Here is a 21,374-nt window from a genome sequence, read left to right as displayed (position 1 = left end):
GCTGCTGCTTCGTCCTGGGGCTGCCGGGCCAGGCTGTCCTCAGAGGCTGCCTCCATGACCGAGTGGCTTTCCTGCCTTGACCGTGGAAGAGATGGGGTCTCTGTCCCCAGCAGGCTTCCAGTCTGTCTGGAAGGGATGACCAGGCCTTGCCCCATGGGTTCAGCACCTCCACCTGGGATCGGAGCAGGCGTTCTGTCCAGCAGGAGGACCTGGGCCCCTTCTCAGACTCCAGTCCCAGCGCCCACCTTCCGGGGCCGGGGACTCCTGGAGCAGCTGAGGAAGAAGGGCCAGAGCCTGGCAGGCTGGGGCCACAGCCCAGGACAGGAGCCACACGTGGATCTTCTGGCTGGTCCTCCCCTTTGCTGCCCAGAGATCCCAGATGGATGGGATGGAGCAGGTGCCCCTTGCCCCCCAGGGTCAGGACCCAAGGCCTGTCCTCCTCTGTCCCCAGTCCCGGCCCTGAGGACTCAGTCTTTCCCCTTCCCCAGGCCTCACTTCTTTCCGGGTCGTTCTCGACCAGATACTCATCCAGGGCCACCCAGCCACCTCCGACACGTACCATGAGAGCACCTTGAGACACCTGCGCAGGCACAGGGGCTGGGGGGCCGGGCTTCCAGGGTAGAGGGTGCCAGCGTTGGCTCCCGTGGCTCTGTCCTCACTCCCACCCCCAGGCCCACGCTCACACCTGCTCACCAAGGCTTCCTGGACCCTGGGCCGACCTTTGGCCGCCTGTGTCCTTGTCGCTGTCTGCGTACCCCACCCTGGCTATGCTATGTGGCTGCTGCTGGCCGCTGGAGAGGCCTGACCTGATAGAGTAGTGAGCTCCAGCCTGGGCCCCTACCCCCGCCCCCCGCCCAAGGCATGTCAGGCCAGCTGCCTTCGGCCCGTCTCTGCTCACCAAACGCCAGGACGCTGTCCATGAGGTCCCGCTGGGAAACGTGCCGAGCTGGCTGTGGCTCGTGGCCGGGAGTGCAGCCCGGAGCCTCTTCTCCGTGGGGTCGGGTCACTGCAGGCAGCACTGCTGCCAGGCCACGAAACCCAGGTGTGGGCCAGCTCCTCGCTGTGGGAAGGAGGTGTGAGGCTGCCCAGGCCTGGGTCTCTCTGTGCCCAGGGGTGGGTAGCACGCCTGCCTGTGCCGTCCCTGCCCCAGCCGTGCCCACTGGTCCTCATCCCTCCGGCTCCTCTCGCTGTGGCTCTAGCCCCCTGTGGTGGCCTCCAGCTCAGATCTTCCAGGAACCCTCCCGGGGGGCAAGCCTCGATGACCGTCCTGCTCCCGAGGCCCTTGGGCTGTCCCTGGTCAGCCAGAGCTGCTGCCGTCCTTGGAGCTCTGGTTACCACCGTTCTATGAATAACCACTCTGGGGACCGCATATAAGTGGCATCATGCCGTGTTCGTCCTCTTGTGTCCAGCTTATTTTACATAGCGTAGTGACTTTAAACTTCATCCGGGCTGTATCAGACATCAGGATTTCATTCTTTTTAAAGCCTGCCCCGTATTCCATTGTGTGTATATACCCAATGTGCTTTATGGTTTCATCTGTTGGTGGATACTTGCGTTGCTTCGTCTTTCCTTTCTGAAAGCTTACCCTCACTCATGTTGCATGTCAGGGGCTGGCTGAGGCTCCGCTCTGCCACCTTCACTTCAGGATCCAGGCTGATGAAATTACCATAATCTGGAATATCGCTGGTCCTCCTGGCTTAAGGAGTGAGAACTTGGGAAGGTCTTATACTGGCAACTAAATGTTCTGGTGTGAAGGGGCCACGTGCCACTTCCTCTCATACCCCACTGGCCAGCACTGGTCATATGGTCCCCCTGACCACGAGGGGTGGCAATGCCGTCCTCCTGTGCGCTGGATGGAGTAGCGCTGGTGAACGGTACTCGTGACCACACAGCCCCTCATTCAAAACCATCACACTTATCCCACCTGTCATGATTTTAGTCATTCAGTTTTGTAGTTCATCCTCTAAATCAGCGGTCCCCAACTTTGTGGCACGAGGGACCAGTTTTGTAGAAGACGGTTTTTCCATGATGCGGGGATGGAGGGGGAGGACGGTTCAGGAGGTAACGCGAGCGGTGGGGAGTGGCAGATGGAGCATCATGCGCTTGCCCGCTACCAGTCCGCGGCCGGGGGCTTGGGGACCCCTACTCTAAATAATGAGGAGCACAATTTGACGCCAATGATTGCTTTCCTCATAAGTGGTCTGGCATCGTGCTATGACAGTTCCTATGATTTCTGCCAAGTGAAGACTATTGACTTTATCCCACGTGTGCAGTTGTTCGGACACTCTTCTGACCCCTAGACAGCGCCTCACCCAAAGCTGAACCTACTACAGGCACAGCCCAGAGATCACCTACAAGGTAACATTTCTGCCATTGAATAACTTGGGGTTTAAAACCTGAACTTCATAGAACATGTGTATCACTCAGTTCTCTTTCTAGCGATATTTACACGGGAACATTTTATCTTCACATCACCCCAGATCAATAAACGAGCTTTAATCGAACAGTGTGCAGGGGAAATCTTGAATGAAACCTCAGATAGGATGGCTAGATGGCCATGACCACCTGAGGGTGTTGTGCAAAGCTCGGGGTCAACAAATGTCTGTGTGGGTGGTGGGATGGGGTGGGGCTAAAAGAAGCCACGTCCCTGCAGATGGACTTGTTAGCATCCGTGTTCATCGCCGTGTTTGGGAAGCAGTGTGTTTAGCACTTCACACTCACTTATCTGTATGTGTACTGAGTGGCTTTTAGTTACATTATAATTTTCCCCACGTAGATGTCCAACTGATATTTTTGTGGAGAATGTCTAATTCTTGGGAATATTCTCTTGCCATTAAAGGGAAGAGGCCTGTGTGTGATCAGTCACAGTACACGGCCTAAATTTTTTTTTCATATAATGTCTATTCCATAGCATAGGTTATCTTTTTCAAACTCTAAAAAAACTTTGCACACTCGCTATTATTACTGATGTGCAAATCACATTTTCACGTTTACTAAGATTGTGGATAAATGCTTTGTCCCCATCCTCACTCATCAGATCATTTTTTTCATGCCAAAAGAGGTTGAAATCAAGGCAAAATACATAATCTTTTGAGTGTCATATATTATAAAGAAACCAGGCTCTGGGGCTTCCCTGGTGGCGCAGTGGTTGAGAGTCCGCCTGCCGATGCAGGAGACACAGGTTCGTGCCCCGGTCTGGGAGGATCCCACATGCCGCGGAGCGGCTGGGCCCGTGAGCCATGGCCGCTGAGCCTGCGCGTCCGGAGCCTGTGCTCCACAACGGGAGAGGCCATGACAGTGAGAGGCCCGCGTACCGCTAAAAAAAACCAGGCTCTACATTTTGTTAAATGTCACCTTTTGGAAGAATACATGTTTAATAAGTTTCCAAAAACGTCCTACTGTGCCTGCTGTTTTGGAGATTAGAAATCTGTATGTGCGGCGGACAGGTTTCAAGACCAGTGTCCCGTGTTTGATATTCCCAGTGGGGGATTTCCTTGAAGACGCTTGCTGGTCAGTTCTCTAGCTGAGGAGCCCCTGCGTGTTGAGAAGCACACGTTGTTCTGGACGACGTCAGAGCATCAGCCCCTTCAGCGACTGGACTGTTTCTTCCTCAGGAGTTGGTGTGGAGCCTCCCAGACCAAACACCACACTCCCTTTCTCTGTCAGAAAGCTGGGGTAAATTGTATATATTTGTATAACTGAAACACTTTGCCGTATACTTTAAACTATATGTCTATATATATATATTTGTGTGTGGGGGGGGTACGCAGGCCTCTCACTGCTGTGGCCTCTCCCGCTGCGGAGCACAGGCTCCGGACGCGCAGGCTCAGCGGCCATGGCTCACGGGCCCAGCCGCTCCGCGGCATGTGGGATCTTCCCGGACCGGGGCACGAACCCGTGTCCCCTGCATCGGCAGGCGGACTCTCAACCACTGCGCCACCACGGAAGCCCCAATATATATACATTCTAAGTAATATAGGATGGTAACTGAAAGAGAAAGATTAAAAAACAGGAAGCTGGAGTAAAATACGACTTTTTGTTCGAACAGACCCTTTGCTGCCACCTGCTGGAGAACTCTCGGAATAAATATCCACTTTTGCCACCAATTGTTGGAGGCCGTGAAGCCATAACTGAGATGCGTTACAGTGGAAATGAGAAGCACTCCTCTGAATCAGGAAGGTGCCGGTGCCTCCTTAGAGCGGGTGTTCTCGCGGTCAGGGAGCCCGTAAGTCTCCCCGCTCCTACTGCCTGGCCTGGACCAATCGTGAAGAAAGAAAGAGTCGGACCGAGGAGGACCAGACGGCGGGCGTGAAACGAGCACCCAGATGTAGACCCCGCCACGCCCTGGTTCCCTGGCGGGCTGCGAAGGCTGTCCAAGGGTGGGAAGCGCCGCCGACCCAGAGAGGGACAGGGCAAACCCGTGTTTGCACCGTCTCTGTCCAGTGGCCTCAGATCAGGCCATCGGAGAAGCCCCTGTCCTCTCCAGGATGGTGGGGGGAGGCGCATTTCCCAGCCTCTGCCCTCCTTTTCACCTTGGTTGTGGTCCCTCAGGGTGTGGCTGCCCCTGGGGGGGGGGGAGTGGGCGCTCAAGACCCCAACCCATCGGCCCACTCCCCTCTTTGCAGGGCCCTTGTCCAGCACTCACGGCCCCTTGGTGCCCCCTGGGAACCCTCCGGCTCTGAAATGTATCAGGGTGGGACACGGGTGAAAGCAGCTGGGATTCTGGCAGGTCTGCTCGTGGTCTGGCCTTCCGTCAGGAGTCTCAGGGTGGCAACTGTGTCCCATGCAGACGTTCCCACCTGCTACCCGTCCGTGCTCACTGGCTGGAGCATCTCTGCAGAAAGAAACTCCTGTCTCCTACTGTTTGGTTACCCAGTGTCCCTGTTTGTGTAGCAAAAGCAGGATAAATGCTTGATTTTTTTTTTTCAATTTAATAGTTCTCCAAATCTTGGATACTTAAGTCGCTTCCAATTTTTCACAATTACTCCCTTCTTTCCTTTTTTTGCTATTGAGGTAAAATACACATGCCGTAAAAGTTATCACCTGAGCCATTTCTTAACGAGTACAGTTAAGTGGCATTAGGTGTATTCGTGACCATAACCCTTCATCTTGTAAACAGAAACAGTATCCATGGAACCACAACTCTCCCCCTGCCCCCAGCCCTGGCACCACCCTTCTACTTTCTGTCTCTATAATTCTGACGACTCCAGGTGCCTCATATGAGTGGAATCCTGCAGTCTTGTCTTTTTGAGACTGGCTGACCTCACTGAGCAGTTTGTCGTCCAGTTTCATCCATGGTGGTAGCACATGTCATAACTGCCTTCCTCTTTAAGGCTGAATAATGTCCCATCGTATGTACAGACCACAGTTTGCTTATTCACACATCCATCCGTGGACACTTGGGTTGCTCCCATGTTTTAGCTATTCTGAATAATGCTGCATTGAACATGGGTGTACAAATATCTATTCGAGTCCTTGCTTTCAATTGTTTTGTGTATACACCTGGAAGTGGAATTGCTGGATCATGTGGTGATTATAGTTTTAACTTTTTCAGGACCCTCCATACTGTTTCCGCAGCAGTTGTACCATTTTACATTCGCACCAAAGGGCACAAGGGTTCCATTACTCCACACCCTCACCAGCACTTGTTATTTTCGGTTTTTCTCATAGTAGCCGTGCAGACGGATGTGAGGAGGCATCTCGTTGTAGTTTTGATTTGCATTTCCCTAATGATTAGTGGTGTTGAGCACATTTTTGTGTACTTATTGGCCATTTGAATATCTTTGGAGAAATGTCTATTCAAGTCCTTTGCCCATTATTGAATTGGGTTGTTTGTTTTGTAGCTGTTGAGTTTTAGGAATTCTCTGTAAATTCTGAATAATAATCAGGTATATGATTTGCAAATGTTTTCTCCCATTCTGCGGGTTGCCTTTTTACTCTGAGGACAGTGTCTTTGGATAAACAAAATTTTCAAATTTTCATAACGTCTTATTTGTCTTTTTTCTTCTTTTGTTGCCTGTGCCTTTGGTGTCATACCTAAGAAGTCACTGCCAAATCAAAAGTCATGCATTCTTGGGCTTCCCTGGTGGCGCAGTGGTTGAGAGTCTGCCTGCCGATGCAGGGGACACGGGTTCGTGCCCTGGTCCGGGAAGATCCCACGTGCCGCCATGGGTGAATCTCAAAATAATTATGCTGAATGAAAGAACCCAGACAACAGGGCTTCCCTGGTGGCGCAGTGGTTGAGAGTCCGCCTGCCGATGCGGGGGACACGGGTTCATGCCCCGGTCCGGGAAGATCCCACATGCCGCGAAGCGGCTGGGCACGTGAGCCATGGCCGCTGAGTCATGCACTCTTTTATTCAATGATTTATTCTAAGTGTTTTATAGTTTTAGGTCTTAAAATTAAATCTTTGAACCACTTTGAGTTAATTTTTGCCTCCCCTGCCTCATGCCAGGCCCTCTGCCAGCAGCGTGCGTGGTCCCCAAAGGGCTCAGCCTGGACCCACAGGCTCAGCTTCATGCCAGGGGGCAGCACTGCCTCAGTCCCTGAAGGATGGACCCCCCCATATGTGCCAGGGGCTCTGGCCCCGTCTGGCTGCATCTCAGTCCATTCCTAGACTGGAGGGGGCCCAGCAGCCTGACCAGGAGGTGCCTGCTGGCAGCACGAGTGTGACAATCACTGGGTTTCCAGAACTTCTGGGCACCCCTGTTGCTCCCTGACTGGGGTCAGCTGTTTTGACAATAAAATCTGTAATATTATGTGGTCACCCAGGGACCTTGCAGAGCCAGGCTAATAAACAGCAGACAGACCCCTTAGAAACAGGGGAAAGAGAAACCCGTCTGCCGTAGCAGTGTGGGTGAGGAATATCCCGTCACATATCAGTAAACAAAGTATGTTGCGGCGACCCACACCCTGCCACGGCGCGTCCTGAGGAGACTCAGGATAAGAAAGCACAGGATACAGCCCCAGGTAGCCGAGGTGCAGGTCAAAGGAGTTTCAGTGAGCCGGACTCTTGCATCTTCCCGTACGTAGAAGAGCGCTAAATTCCTTAACTTGAGATGTCTGGGTTTCTTTAATGAACAGTAATCTTTTGATGTTCCGACTACCTGATCTTTGTTGCTGAAACTGCCGTGTATCTCGGCCCCTCCCTGACCTCTTTGGAGCAGAACCTCAGAGCCATCTGAGAGGCTGTCCTCCGGGCGCAAGTCCTCGGTTTTTGTCTGCCAGAGAAAACATGCTTCTCAGCTTTTCCATTGTGCGCTCTTTTCAGTCAACAGCAGGCTCAGCAGTTCCCAGCCCAGATCGGCCTGAGGCCACACAGGCCCCAGCCGGTGGCCTTCCCGCCCACATCTTTGTAAAAGATCCCTTTGTTACACACGCCTCACCTCCCCTGCTTCATGTCAGGACTCCAGACCGCAGACACACTGTATTTCCACTCCTTTAAGGGTCAATTTTGACATGAATATTTAACAAAGTGCAGAATCAATCAAAATCCACCTCCTCGTCCTGAAAAATACTAAGGCATTAAAGTGTTTTAACCAGGTGTGCTTCTACTTTACATGTTACTGATGTCTGATACAATTTTAAATCCACCGTTTCTTTCTCATTTTAACCTCTACTTGTCACAGTACATGAATATCTCACCCGTTGGAAGTAACTTGGGTTACGTGCTGTGAAATAAAACATATTTTATGGCAAGACAAGAAACTTTTAAACAAAAAGTCTCTGCCCTTTGGCCCCCTCTCCCCGCACCATGAATCAAGTATCTGCGTTACTCACCGACCAGAACTCCCCAGAGGCAGAAATACCTGCTCGACCGTAAAAAGCAACATTCTCCCAGCATCAACAAGACAGCTCCCTAAAAGATAACATTCCTCCTCCATCTTGTAGGGGGCACATGACCCACCAGGATGACGCTTAGACCTGGATTGTGTAAACTGTCAATAATACATCATTTGATGTGCTGTCTCAAAAAACTTATATAAACTGTGTCTTGACTTCTAACCAGGGAACAGTTTCTCAGAGTTTTCTGAGATGTTCTTTCTGGGTTATAATCCTCAAATTTGGCTCAAATAAAATTTTCCATTTCTTTCTGAGATCAACTGATTAATTTTTCATCAATAGTGGTTTACTTCCAACTTTACCTTCTGTCCAGGAATGCCGCAAATTGGCCACGTCTCCTTGGGCACGTGTGAGATTTCTCATTGTAGAGACCTATTTGTGAAAAAGCCAGATCACAGGGGTTGATTTTAAGTAGGTTTTGGCTGATGGGTTCCCCAGGCCCTCCTGAGTCTCCTCGACCCCCTCCAACCCCTCAGCCCCAGGCATCAAATGAGCTGCTTGCCATCACTCTAAGTTACTGTGCGTTGCCCAGAACTTTATATAAATGGGATCAAACAATGTGTGCTCTTTTGTTGTCTGGGTTCTTTCTTTTCTTTTTTTTTTTTTTTTGCGGTACGCGGGCCTCTCACAGCTGGGGCCTCTCCCGTTGCAGAGCACAGGCTCCGGACGCGCAGGCTCAGCGGCCATGGCTCACAGGCCCAGCCGCTTCGCAGCATGTGGGATCTTCCCGGACCGGGGCATGAACCCGTGTCCCCCGCATCGGCAGGCGGACTCTCAACCACTGCGCCACCAGGGAAGCCCTGTTGTCTGGGTTCTTTCATTCAGCATAATTATTTTGAGATTCACCCATGGCGTTGCAGGTATCAGTAGCTCACTTCTTTTTATCACTGAGCTGTTTTACATGGTGTGGTTAGACCACAATTGGTTCATCCACCAACTAGTTGATAAACATCTGGTTACCCTCCAGTTTGGGGCTATTACAAATAAAGCTGCTATGACTAGCCAAGTCTCTGCATGGACACATTGCTCTCTGCTGGGTAAATACCTAGGACTGTGGCTGAACCATTTTACCTTCCCAACAGCTTCATCTAAGAGCTCCCGTGGTCCCACATCTTCACCAACACTTGATGTGGTCAGTGTTTTTATTTTAGGTTTTCTAGTGGGTGTGTAATGTTCTCTCATCATAGTTTTAATTTTTATTCCCCGATGACTAGTGAAGTTGAGCATCTTTCCTTGTGTCACTCACCATCCCTATATCTTCATCGGTGAAGTGTCTGTTCAAAACTTTTGCCCATTTTCAAACTGGTCTGTTTTCTTTTACTGAGTATTGAGAGTTCTTGCCTTGTGGGGTCTTAGTTCCCCGATCAGGAATTGAATCCAGGCCCTCAACAGTGAAAGCAGAGATTCCTAACCACTGGACTGCCAGGGAATTCCCATAAATTCTTAATTTTGATGAAATCTAACCTATCAATTTTTTCTTCTATTGATCATGCTTTTAGTGTTACGTCTAAGAAATCTTCGCTTAACCCAAAAATCACAAATACTTTTCTCATATATTTTGTTTTAGATTTTTATTTTTATTTATTTATTTTTTGCCGTACGCAGGCCTCTCACTGTCATGGCCTCTCCCGTTGCGGAGCACGGGCTCTGGACGCGCAGGCTCAGCGGCCATGGCTCACGGGCCCAGCCGCTCCGCGGCATGTGGGATCCTCCCGGACCGGGGCACGAACCCGTGTCCCCTGCATCGGCAGGCAGACTCTCAACCACTGTGCCACCAGGGAAGCCCGAGTTTTATGGTTTTAAGATTCCAATTTGATCCATTCTGAGTTCATTTCTGTAACAGTGTGAGGTTCATTTTCTGCATGGAGACATCCAGTGGTTCCAGCATCATTTGTTGAAAGATTACCCTTGATGCACTGAATTACTTTTGTGCTTTTATTTCAAATCAGATGACAATACATGCATGGTTCTATTTCTGGACTTCATTGATGTATGTTGACATCAATTCCACATTGTCTTGATTACTATACATTTACAGTAAGTCTTAAAGTCAGAGAGAATAAGTCCTTCAAATTTGCTTTTCCTTTTCAAGGTTGTTTTGGTCATTCTTGGTCCTTTGCTTTCTCATAATAATTTTAAAATTAACTTGTCAGTTTCTTTTTTTTTTTTTTTAAGAAGATGTTGGGGGTAGGAGTTAATTAATTAATTAATTTATTTTTGCTGTGTTGCGTCTTCGTTTCTGTGCGAGGGCTTTCTCTAGTTGTGGCAAGCGGGGGCCACTCTTCATCGCGGTGCGCAGGCCTCTCACTATGGCGGCCTCTCTTGTTGCGGAGCAGAGGCTCCAGATGCGCAGGCTCAGTAGTTGTGGCTCACGGGCCCAGTTGCTCCGCGGCATGTGGGATCCTCCCAGACCAGGGCTAGAACCTGTGTCCCCTGCATTAGCAGGCAGATTCTCAACCACTGCGCCACCAGGGAAGCCCCTTGTCAGTTTCTTTAAAAAAAGAAACTGCTGGGATTTTGATGGAGCTGCATTGACTCTGTAGTTTGATTCGGAGGGAAATATCTCAACCACATTGAGTTTTCCCATCTATGAACAAGGTCTTTCTCTCCATCAGTTTACTTGTTTAATCTCTCTCAGCAATGTTTTGTAGTTTTCGGTGTTCAAGTCCTACACATCTTTTGTCAGAATTACTCCTATTTCATGCTTTTGATGCTATTTTTAAACGATCTTTTAAATTTCCATTTCTAACTGTTCATTATTAGAATACAGAAGTGCAATTGATTTTTGTATCCTGATCTTATATCCCACAGTCTTGCTAAACTCATTGACTAATTCTAGCAGCTTTTTTGTAGAGCCTCTGAGATTTTCTACGTAGACAATCATGTCACTGGTGAATAAAACAGTTTTATTTCTTCCTTTCCAATACGGATGTCTTCTATTTATTTATTATTATTTTTCCCTTACTGACATGGCTAGAACCTCTAGTACAATGTTGCCTTGTTCCTGACCTTTGGGGCAAAGCATTCAGTCTTTCACCATTAAATATGATATTAGCTGTGGGTATTTCCTAGACGCCTTTTTTTCCAGTTAAGGAAGTTCCTTCCTCTTCAATTTTCTGGGAGAGTTTGTATAGAATTGGTATTATTTTCTTCCTTAACTGTTCGGTAGAATTTCCCAGTGAAGCCATCTGTGACTGGAGCTTGTTTTGTGGGAAGGATTTTAAACCACAAATTCAATTTCTTTCACAGATACAGAGCTATTCAGGTCATCTATTTCTTGGGTGAGCTTTAGTAGTTTTTACCTTTTGAGAAAGTTGTGTCTTTCATCTAGGTTGTTGAATTTATTGATACAAACTTGTTCATAACATTCCCTTTTCATGTTTTTAATATCTGTGGTGATGTCACTTCTCTCATTCCTGATATTGGTAATTTTTATCTTCTCTCTTTTTTTCCTGGTTAGTTTTTCTAGATATTTAGTAATTTTATTGTCTCAAAAAAGTAGCTTTCGGTGGCGTTGATTTTTCCCTGTTCCTTATTATTTTTCTGTTTTCCATTTCATTGAGTCCTGCTCTGATCTTTGTTATTTCTAGTCTTCTTCTTACTATGAGTTTCATTTCCTTTTTTTTTTTTTTTAACATCTTTATTGGGGTATAATTGCTTTACAATGGTGTGTTAGTTTCTGCTTTATAACAAAGTGAATCAGTTATACATATACATATGTTCCCATATGTCTTCCCTCTTGCGTCTCCCTCCCTCCCACCCTCCCTATCCCACCCCTCCAGGCTGTCACAAAGCACCAAGCCGATATCCCTGTGCTATGCGGCTGCTTCCCACTAGCTATCTACCTTACGTTTGTTAGTGTGTATATGTCCATGACTCTCTCTCGCCCTGTCACAGCTCACCCTTCCCCCTCCCCATATCCTCAAGTCCGTTCTCCAGTAGGTCTGCGTCTTTATTCCTGTCTTACCCCTAGGTTCTTCATGATATTTTTTTTTCTTAAATTCCATATATATGTGTTAGCATACGGTATTTGTCTTTTTCTTTCTGACTTACTTCACTCTGTATGACAGACTCTAGGTCTATCCACCTCATTACAAATAGCTCAGTTTCGTTTCTTTTTATGGCTGAGTAATATTCCATTGTATATATGTGCCACATCTTCTTTATCCATTCATCCGATGATGGGCGCTTAGGTTGTTTCCATCTCCGGGCTATTGTAAACAGAGCTGCAATGAACATTTTGGTACATGACTCTTTTTGAATTATGGTTTTCTCAGGGTATATGCCCAGTAGTGGGATTGCTGGGTCGTATGGTAGTTCTATTTGTAGTTTTTTAAGGAACCTCCATACTGTTCTCCATAGTGACTGTACCAATTCCCATTCCCACCAGCAGTGCAAGAGTGTTCCCTTTTCTCCACACCCTCTCCAGCATTTATTGTTTCTAGATTTTTTGGTGATGGCCATTCTGACTTTTTGATTTGCATTTCTCTAATGATTAATGACGTTGAGCATTCTTTCATGTGTTTGTTGGCAATATGTATATCTTCTTTGGAGAAATGTCTATTTAGGTCTTCTGCCCATTTTTGGATTGGGTTGTTTGTTTTTTTGTTATTGAGCTGCATGAGCTGCTTGTAAATTTTGGAGATTAATCCTTTGTCAGTTGCTTCATTTGCAAATATTTTCTCCCATTCTGAGGGTTGTCTTCTGGTCTTGTTTATGGTTTCCTTTGCTGTGCAAAAGCTTTGAAGTTTCATTAGGTCCCATTTGTTTATTTTTGTTTTTATTTCCATTACTCTAGGAGGTGGGTCAGAAAGGATCTTGCTGTGATTTATGTCATAGAGCATTTCCTCTTTTTTGTTTCTAATTCCATAAGATAGTAGCTGAGGTCATTGCTTTGAGACCTTTCTTCTTTTCTAATATAGGTGCTTAATGCTATAAATTTCCTTTTTTTAATTTTAATTTTATTGGAGTATAATTGATATACAATGTTGTGTTAGTTTCAGGTGTACAGCAAAGTGATTCAGTTATGCATATACATACATTCATTCTTTTTTTTGGGGGGGTGGGACACTGCACAGCTTGTGGGATCTTAGTTCCCTGACCAGGGATTGAACCCGGGCCATTGGCAGTGAGAGTGCAGAGTCCTAACCACTGGACCACAAGGGAGGTCCCTGTTTCTTTTCTAGATTCTTTTCTCGTATAGGTTAGCCCAGAATATTGAGCACAGTTCCCTGTGCTATACAGTAGGTCCTTGTTGATTATCTGTCTTATATATAGTAGTGTGTGTATGTTCATCCCAAGCTCCTGATTTATCCCTCCCCCCCACGCCATGTTTCCCCTTTGGTAACCATAAGTTTGTTTTCAATATCTGTAAGTTTGTTTTTGTTTTGTAAATAAGTTCATTGGTTTCATTTTTAAAAATCAGATTCCACATATGAGTGATACATGATACTTGTCTTTGTCTGGCTTACTTCACCTAGTATGATAATCTCTAGGTCCATCCATGTTGCTGCAAATGGCATTATTTCATTCTTTTTAATGGTTGAGTAATATTCCATTGTATATATGTACCACATCTTCTTTATCCATTCACCTGTGGATGGAGATTTAGGTTGCTTCCATGTCCTGGCTATTGTAAATAGTGCTGCTATGAACATTGAGGTGCATGTATCCTTTCGAATTAGAGTTTTTTCTGGATATATGTCCAGGAGTGGGATTGCAGGATCATATGGTAGCTCTATTTTTAGTTTTTTAAGGGACCTCCATACTGTTCTCCATAGTGTAGGAGGATTCCCTTTTCTCCACACCATCTCCAGCATTTATTATTTGTAGGCTTTTTTTTTTCCTTTTTTTTTTTTTTTTTGGGCGGTACACGGGCCTCTCACTGTCGTGGCCTCTCCCGTTGCGGAGCACAGGCTCTGGACGCGCAGGCTCAGCGGCCATGGCTCACGGGCCTAGCCGCTCCACGGCATGTGGGATCTTCCCAGACCGGAGCACGAACGCGTGTCCCCTGCATCGGCAGGCGGACTCTCAACCACCGCGCCACCAGGGAAGCCCCCTCATTGTAGTTTTGATTTGCATTTGTCTGATAATTAGTGATGTGGAGCATCTTTTCATGTGTTTGTTGTCCAAATGTATGTCTTATTTGGAGAAACGTCGGTTTAGATCTTCTGCCCATTTTTTTGATTGAGTTGTTCGTTGTTTTGACATAGAGCTGCATGAGCTGTTTTGGAGATTAATGCCTTGTCGGTCGCTTTGTTTGCAAATATTTTCTCCCATTCTGTGGGTTTTTCGTTTTGTTTATGGTTTCCTCTTCTGTGCAGAAGCTTTTACGTTTGATTAGGTCCCATTTGCTTTTGTTTTTGTTTTTTAAAAAGTTTTCATTACTCTAGAGATGGATCAAAAAAGATCTTGCTGCGATTTATGTCAAAGAGCGTTCTGCCTATGTTTTCCTCTAAGCGTTTATAGTGTTGGCCTTACGTTTAGGTTTCTGATCCATTTTGCGTTTATTTTTGTGTATGGTGTCAGGGAGCTTTGTTGTTGTTGTTTCTCGGGGTTTTTGTTTGTTTGCTTTTTGGCCATGCAGCATGCAGGATCTTAGGTCCCTGACCAGGGATTGAACTCATGCTCCCTGCACTGGGAGCACGGAGCCTTAACCACTGGACGGCCAGGGAAGTCCCTAGGGAGGTTCTAGTTTCATTAACTGTCCAGTTTTCCCAGCACTGTTTATTGAAGAGACTGTCTTTTCTCCATTGTATATTCACTGTATATTCTCACCTCCTTTGTCATATATTAATTGACCATAGGTGCGTGGGTTTATTTCTGGGCTTTCTATCCTGTTCCACTGGTCTATACTTCTGTTTTTGTGCCAGTACCATACTGTTTTAATTACTGTAGCTTTGTAGTTTAATGCTATACATTTCTAAGTACTGTTTTAGCTGTATCTCTCAACTTTTGACATGCTGTATTCTAATTTTTATTCAGTTTGAAATTCTAATTTCCCTTTTGACTTCTTTGACCCATGAACTATCTAGAAGCTTATTATCTAGTTTCCAAACATTTGGGGATTTTCCAGGTACTTTTTTGCCATTGATCTAATTCCACTGTGTCAGCACACTTTTTAATGCCTGAATCATTTTAAAGTTGTTAAGATTTATTTTATGGCCCAGTATATGGTCTATATTAGTAAGTGTTATGTGTGCACTTAAAAGAATGTATTCTGCTATTGTTGGGTGGAGTATTCTAAATGTTAATTAGGTCAGGTTGGTTGTAGTGCTATTCAAGATTTCTATAATCTTACTGACTTTATGTCTATTTGTCCTATCAGTTATTGAGGGAGTGGATTTGTCAATTTCCTGTTGCATTTCTGTTACTTTTGGCGTTGTGTATTTTGAAGCACTGTTATTAGGTGCATAAAAATTGGATTGTTATGTCCACCTGATGAATTGACTGCTTTGCCATTATGATATAAGCCTCTTTATCCCTGGCAATATCCTTTACTCTAAAATCTACTTTGCCTAATAGTAGCAGAGCCTCTCTGGCTTTCTTATGATAAAAATCAGCCTCGAGTATTCAGCTGAGTCCTGATCAGTGCACTTGTGTGAGAAATGGCTGGGGAAAGAACACTCAGAAGAGTTAGAACAATCCCAGGAGGTCACATAGAAAATACTGTTATATTTTATTTAAAATGTTGTTTATGTTCATAGGTGACAGGCTTATTGTTTTTAGCTTTTTCTCAGTTTTTATTTCTAATATGGTAAGTATTGATAGATAGGACCCACATCATCAAAACTCTTGTGGTTCTCAGTAATTTTTTTTTTTTTTTTTTTTTGCGGTACGCGGGCCTCTCACTGCTGTGGCCTCTCCCATTGCGGAGCACAGGCTCCGGACGTGCAGGCTCAGCGGCCATGGCTCACGGGCCCAGCCGCTCCGCGGCATGTGGGATCTTCCCAGACCGGGGCACGAACCCGTGTTCCCTGCATCGGCAGGCAGACTCTCAACCACTGCGCCACCAGGGAAACCCCTCAGTAATTTTTAAGACTGTAAAGTTGTCCTGAGACCAAAGATTTGAAAACAACTGGTTTAGACAAAGTCGCATATTTGCCATTTTATTTGCTCACCCTCTTCTTCCATGTCAGACGATCTTTCTAAGGTAGTTTTCTTTTTTCCTGATGTAACTTTTAGGAGTTTCTTTGGTGAGAATCTCTTGGTTTTATATCATCATAGATTTTGTCTTTAAAAGAATGTTATCTCACCTATTAGTTTTTAAATCTTTAAAAAACTTGTAGTAAAATACACCTAACATAAAATTTATCATTTTAACTATTGTAAGTGTACAATCAGTGGCATTAAGTACGTTCACAACGTGGTGCAACCATCCCCACCATCTACTTGCAGAACTTTTTCATTCCTCCAAGCGGAAACCCCACACCCATAAACACTCTTCTTCCTCCCCCCCGGCCACTGGAAACGATTTCTTTTTTAAAAGGACAGCTTTATTGAGATGCAATTCACATACTATACAACTCGCCCCTTGAAAGCGTATGATTCAATGGTTTTTAGCACATTCACAGACTTGTGAAACCACCGTCAGTTTTAGAACATTTTCATCACCCCCGAAAGGAATCCTGTACCCATTAACAGTCACTCCCTACTTCCTACCAATCCCTCTCCCCAGCCCTAGATAGCCACTACTCTACTTTCTGTCCTTACAGATGTACCTATTCTGGACATTTCTCATAAATGGATTCATACAAGAGATGGTCTTTTGTAATTGGCTTCTTTCACTTAGCATAACATTTTCAAGGTTCATCTGTTGATGTAGCATTGTTGTAGCACGTGTTAGTATCCATCCCTATTATTTTAGCTGCCATTCCATTGCATGGATGCTACACCTTATTTACCCACCATCAGTCGATGGGCATTTGACATACTTCTACTTTTTGGCTATTATGAGTAATGCTGCTGTGAACATTTGTGTACAAGTTTTTGTGTGGACATATGTTTCACTTATCTTGGGTAGATATCTAGGAGTGGTACTGCCCAGTCATATGGTAACTTTATGTTTAACTCTTGAGAAACTGACAGAAACTGGTGATTTTCAAAGCTGTTGCAGCATTTTACATTTTCACAAGGTATAAGGGTTCCAATTGCCCCACAGCCTCTCCTGTTGTTATTTGTCTTTTTTTTTTTTTTTTTTATCATAGCCATCCTACTGGCTGGGAAGTGGTGCCTTATTGTAGTTTTGATTTACATTTCCCTGATGGCTCATGACATCAAGCATCTTTTCATATGCTTTTTGGCCATGTGTAAACCTCTTTGGAGAAGTATCTGTTGAGCTCCTTTGCCCATTTTAAAATTGGGTTTTTGTCTTTTTATTATTGAGTTGTCGGTGTTCTTTATGTATTCTGGATACAAGGCCCTTCTCAGATTATATGAGATATCTAAATATTTTCTCCCACACTGAGGTTTTTTTTTCAGTTTCTTGGTGGTGTCCTTTGATGTGTAAAAGTTTTAAATTTTGATAGAGTCAAATTTATCTATTGTTTCCATTGATCATTTGTGCTTTTGGTGTCATATCAAAAAATTATTGCCTAGGGGACTTCCCTGGTGGTCCAGTGGTTAAGACTCCATGTTTCCACTGCAGGGGGCACAGTTTTGATCTCTGGTTGGGGAACTAAGATCCTGCATGCCGTGCGGTGTGGCCAAAACCAAAAGAAAACAAAACCAACCAAACAAAAATTATTGCCTAATCCAAGGTCATGAACATTTACGTCTACGTTTTCTTCTAAAACTCTTGCATTTAGGCGTTTGATCCATTTTGATTTAATTTATGTGTACAGTGTGAGGTAGGGGTCTAATTTAATTCTTTGGCATATGGGTATCCAGTTTTCCCAGCACCATTTACTGAGAAAACTATTCCTTTCCCTGTTGAATGGTCTTGGTATCCTTGTCAAAGATCAATTGACCATAGATATATCGGCTTAGTTTTGGACTCTCAGTTCTATTTCATCCAATTATATGTCTATCGTCATACCAACATCACATTGTTTTGATTATTGTGGCTTTGAGGTAAATTTTGAAATTGGGAAGTGTGGTTCATCCAATATTGTTCTTTTTTTTTTTTCAAGATTGTTTCAACTATTCTGAATTCCTTAATATCCATGTGAATTTTAGGATTGACTTGTCAACTTCTGCAAAGAATGTAGCTGGAATTTTTATAGGAATTTATTTTGTAGATCAATTTGAGGAGTACTGCTATCTGAACAATATTAAGTCTTCCAATCCATGAACATGCGATGCCTTTCCATTTATTTAGTTCTTTCATTTTTTTTAACAATGCTTTGTAATTTTCAGAATATAAGTTTTGCATATCTTTTGCTTACTTTATTCCCAAGTTTATTCTTTCTGATACTATTTAAATGGAATTCTTTTTTTAATTTTCAAATTGTTCATTACAAATGTATAGAAATATAATTGGTTTTTGTATACTGATCTTGTATCCCACAAACTTGCTGAACTTGTTTATTGGCTTTCATAGTTTTTTTAGTAGATCCTTAAGATTTTCTATATAGAAAATCACGTCATCTGCAAATAAAGAGAGTTTTACTTCTTCTTTTCCAATCTTGCTGACTTTTATTTCGTTTTCTTGCTTTATTGCCCTGGCTAGAATCTCATATACAATGCTCAACAGATGTGGGAAAAGTGGACATCTTTATTCACCTTATTTCTTAAGTGGTAAAGCTTGACACAAATTTAGCTTAGTGCTTCTCAAGCATTAATGTGGGAAAATACCTCACCTGTCCTCCTCAAAACTGTCAAGGTCAGCAAAAGCAAAGTTTTGAGAAACCATCTTAGCCAAGAGGAGCCTAAGGTAGGTAATATGATGACGAAATGTAATACGGTGTCCAGGATGAGATCCTGCAACATGAAAAGAACATTAGGTAAAAAATAATAAGAAGAATATATGACTAAAATACAGATTTTAATTGACAGTAAGATATTGGTTCACTAATTGTGACATATGTACCATATTACTGTAAGATGTTAATAGGAGAAACTGAGTATGGGGTATATGGGAACTTTCTGTATTATCGTCACTATTTTTCTGTAACCCTTGAACTATTCTACAATTTGAAGTTTATTTTTAAACGGCATTAATGTGCTTATTTGTTATAATGCAGATCGTGACTCGGTGGACCTGTGGCAGGGCCCCAGCATCCTGTGTTTCCAAAAGATCCAGGATGCATGGCCCACACTCTAAGATTTCACTTTTGCTAATGAGTTTAAATGTCATCCTTTTGTGGGTAATTTGTTTTTTCTCTCTGACGGCTTTAAAATTTTTTCTCAGGGACTTCCTCGGCGGTCCAGTGGTTAGGACTCTGTGCTTTCGCTGCTGTGGCCCGAGTTCAGTCGCTGGTCGAGGAACTAAGATCCTGAAAGCCAAGCAGTGCAGCCAAAAAAATAATAATAATAAAATAAAATTTTTTCTCTTTGTCTTTGGTTTTCTATGATTTTGCTACAGTGTGTTTTGATATGGATACTTCATTTGCCACGATTGGATTTTATTGTGCTTCTTGGATATAATGACCCATGCTTTTCATCATTTTGGAAAATAATTATCAGCTATAATTTCTTCAAAAATTATCTCCCTATTTCCTTCAGGATCTTCTAGAACTACAGTTAGACCGATGTTAGAGTATTGTGTCATATGCTGTCTGTTAACCTCTTTCATATTTCCCTGTGTCTCTGGAATGAATTCTGAGTAACTTTTTCAGATCTATCTTCCAATTTACTCTTCTTCAACGGTGTCTAATCCACTGCTGAATCAATCCACTGAGTTTTTTTTGTTAGTTTGTTTTGGGTTTTTTTTGCGGTACATGGGCCTCTCACTGTTGTGGCCTCTCCCGTGGTGGAGCACAGGCTCCAGACGTGCAGGCTCAGCAGCCATGGCTCACGGGCCCAGCCGCTCCACGGTATGTGGGATCTTCCCGGACCGGGGCACGAACCCGTGTCCCCTGCATCGGCAGGCGGACTCTCAACCACTGCGCCACCAGGGAAGCCCATCCACTGAGTTTTAAACATTATTATATGGTTTATTCCTGGAAGTTCAAGTAAATTCCTTTACAATCTTCTTGAGTTTTTTAGATAGAGTCTCATTTCTCATATTGTAAATTCTTTCACTTCATAATCATTTTCAGCAAACTTACTATATATTCTTTATTGAATAATCCAATGTCCTAAGTCCCTCGGGTTCTAATTCTGCTTTTGTTTATGCTGACTTATTCATAATGGTTTGTTTTCATTTGCCTTGTAATTTTGAATTGTGAGATCGTGTTTGAAAGACTGGGTTTTATCTCTGGGAATCCTGTGAGGCCTTGTGGGCGAGATCCCCAGAGAAGGTTGTGTTCGCTCAGGTCAGGCACAGCCACAGCCCACCTGGGGCCACACGGGCTTAGTTTCTCCGCGTGGGCTTCCCCAGAACATACAGGCAGAAGACCCGAGGTGACAAATGTCCGGTGGAGACTTTTTTTTGCACTCAGGGAGGTTCCTTCCGTCAGCAGCTGTCCGTGCGGGGGTGTCGCGAGCGCACGTGCTCACTATGCAGAGCCCACTGGGGACACAGGCGTCGTGTAGCACCTGCCTGTGCAGCCCAGGCCCTCGTTCTTGCCCCTGAGGACCTGCGGCAGCTCGAGGTTTGGGGTTTCTAGGGTCAGCAGACTCCTCAGGGAAGTGTCAGCCCCCACGCTGAAGTTCTGCTTCATTTTTCACCCCTGAGGGTTTCCTTTTCTTTCTTGTGACCTCAGGTACCTGAGAAGGTATTGGTTTACAGTGGGAGGGTTTTCCGGGGTGTCTGGGTCTGTCATGCTGCTGCCGCTGTGAAGGTGTCGTTGTTTAAGCAGGTGCAGTTGGTGATCCACTCAGAGCCCATCTTGTGGGGTGGGTGTGCCCATCCCCCAGCTGCTGTGGACTCACACCAGCGCCCTTAGCGAGAGGTGCCCTTGGACGACAGAGCTGCCTGGCTAACAGGTGCCTGGGAGCCGCCTGCCCCCACCCAGGGCAGCCCGTAGTCCACGGCTGGAGGGGGGATATCAGCCTAGACCCCTTGTCGCTGGAGAAACAGCTCTCTGAGGTGAAACTCACAGTCCTGGGACACCCACGGATCAGGCCACGCATGGTGGGGTTCGCCGTAGCCACACCTTCGCCCACTGCTTTTCTCACCCCCTCTCCCAAGAGCACAGCCCCCGTAAACCTGGTGCACCTGGACCGCCGTCGTGGGCTCTGCTTCTGGGGAACTGATCTGAGACAGGTGGTGCCGGGCGTGGTCCCGGAAGCACCCTCCACAGCAGGGTTCGGGGTTGGACGCGCACGGCTCACCTCCGGCGGTGGTGGACGTTGTTAGTCCCAGCACCTAGAGCAGGACAGGTGCTCAGAGCATATGTGGTGAAACGTGCTGCGTATGGGCAGGGGGAGGGCACAGGTACCATGGCGGGGGCGTGGCCCAAACCGTGTGCCCCGAATCCACGTGCTGC

Source organism: Monodon monoceros, unplaced genomic scaffold, assembly GCF_005190385.1.
Source record: "Monodon monoceros isolate NGI ecotype Baffin Bay Population unplaced genomic scaffold, NGI_Narwhal_1 Super_Scaffold_5, whole genome shotgun sequence".
NCBI lineage: Eukaryota > Metazoa > Chordata > Mammalia > Artiodactyla > Monodontidae > Monodon > Monodon monoceros.
This window is presented reverse-complemented; position numbering follows the sequence as displayed.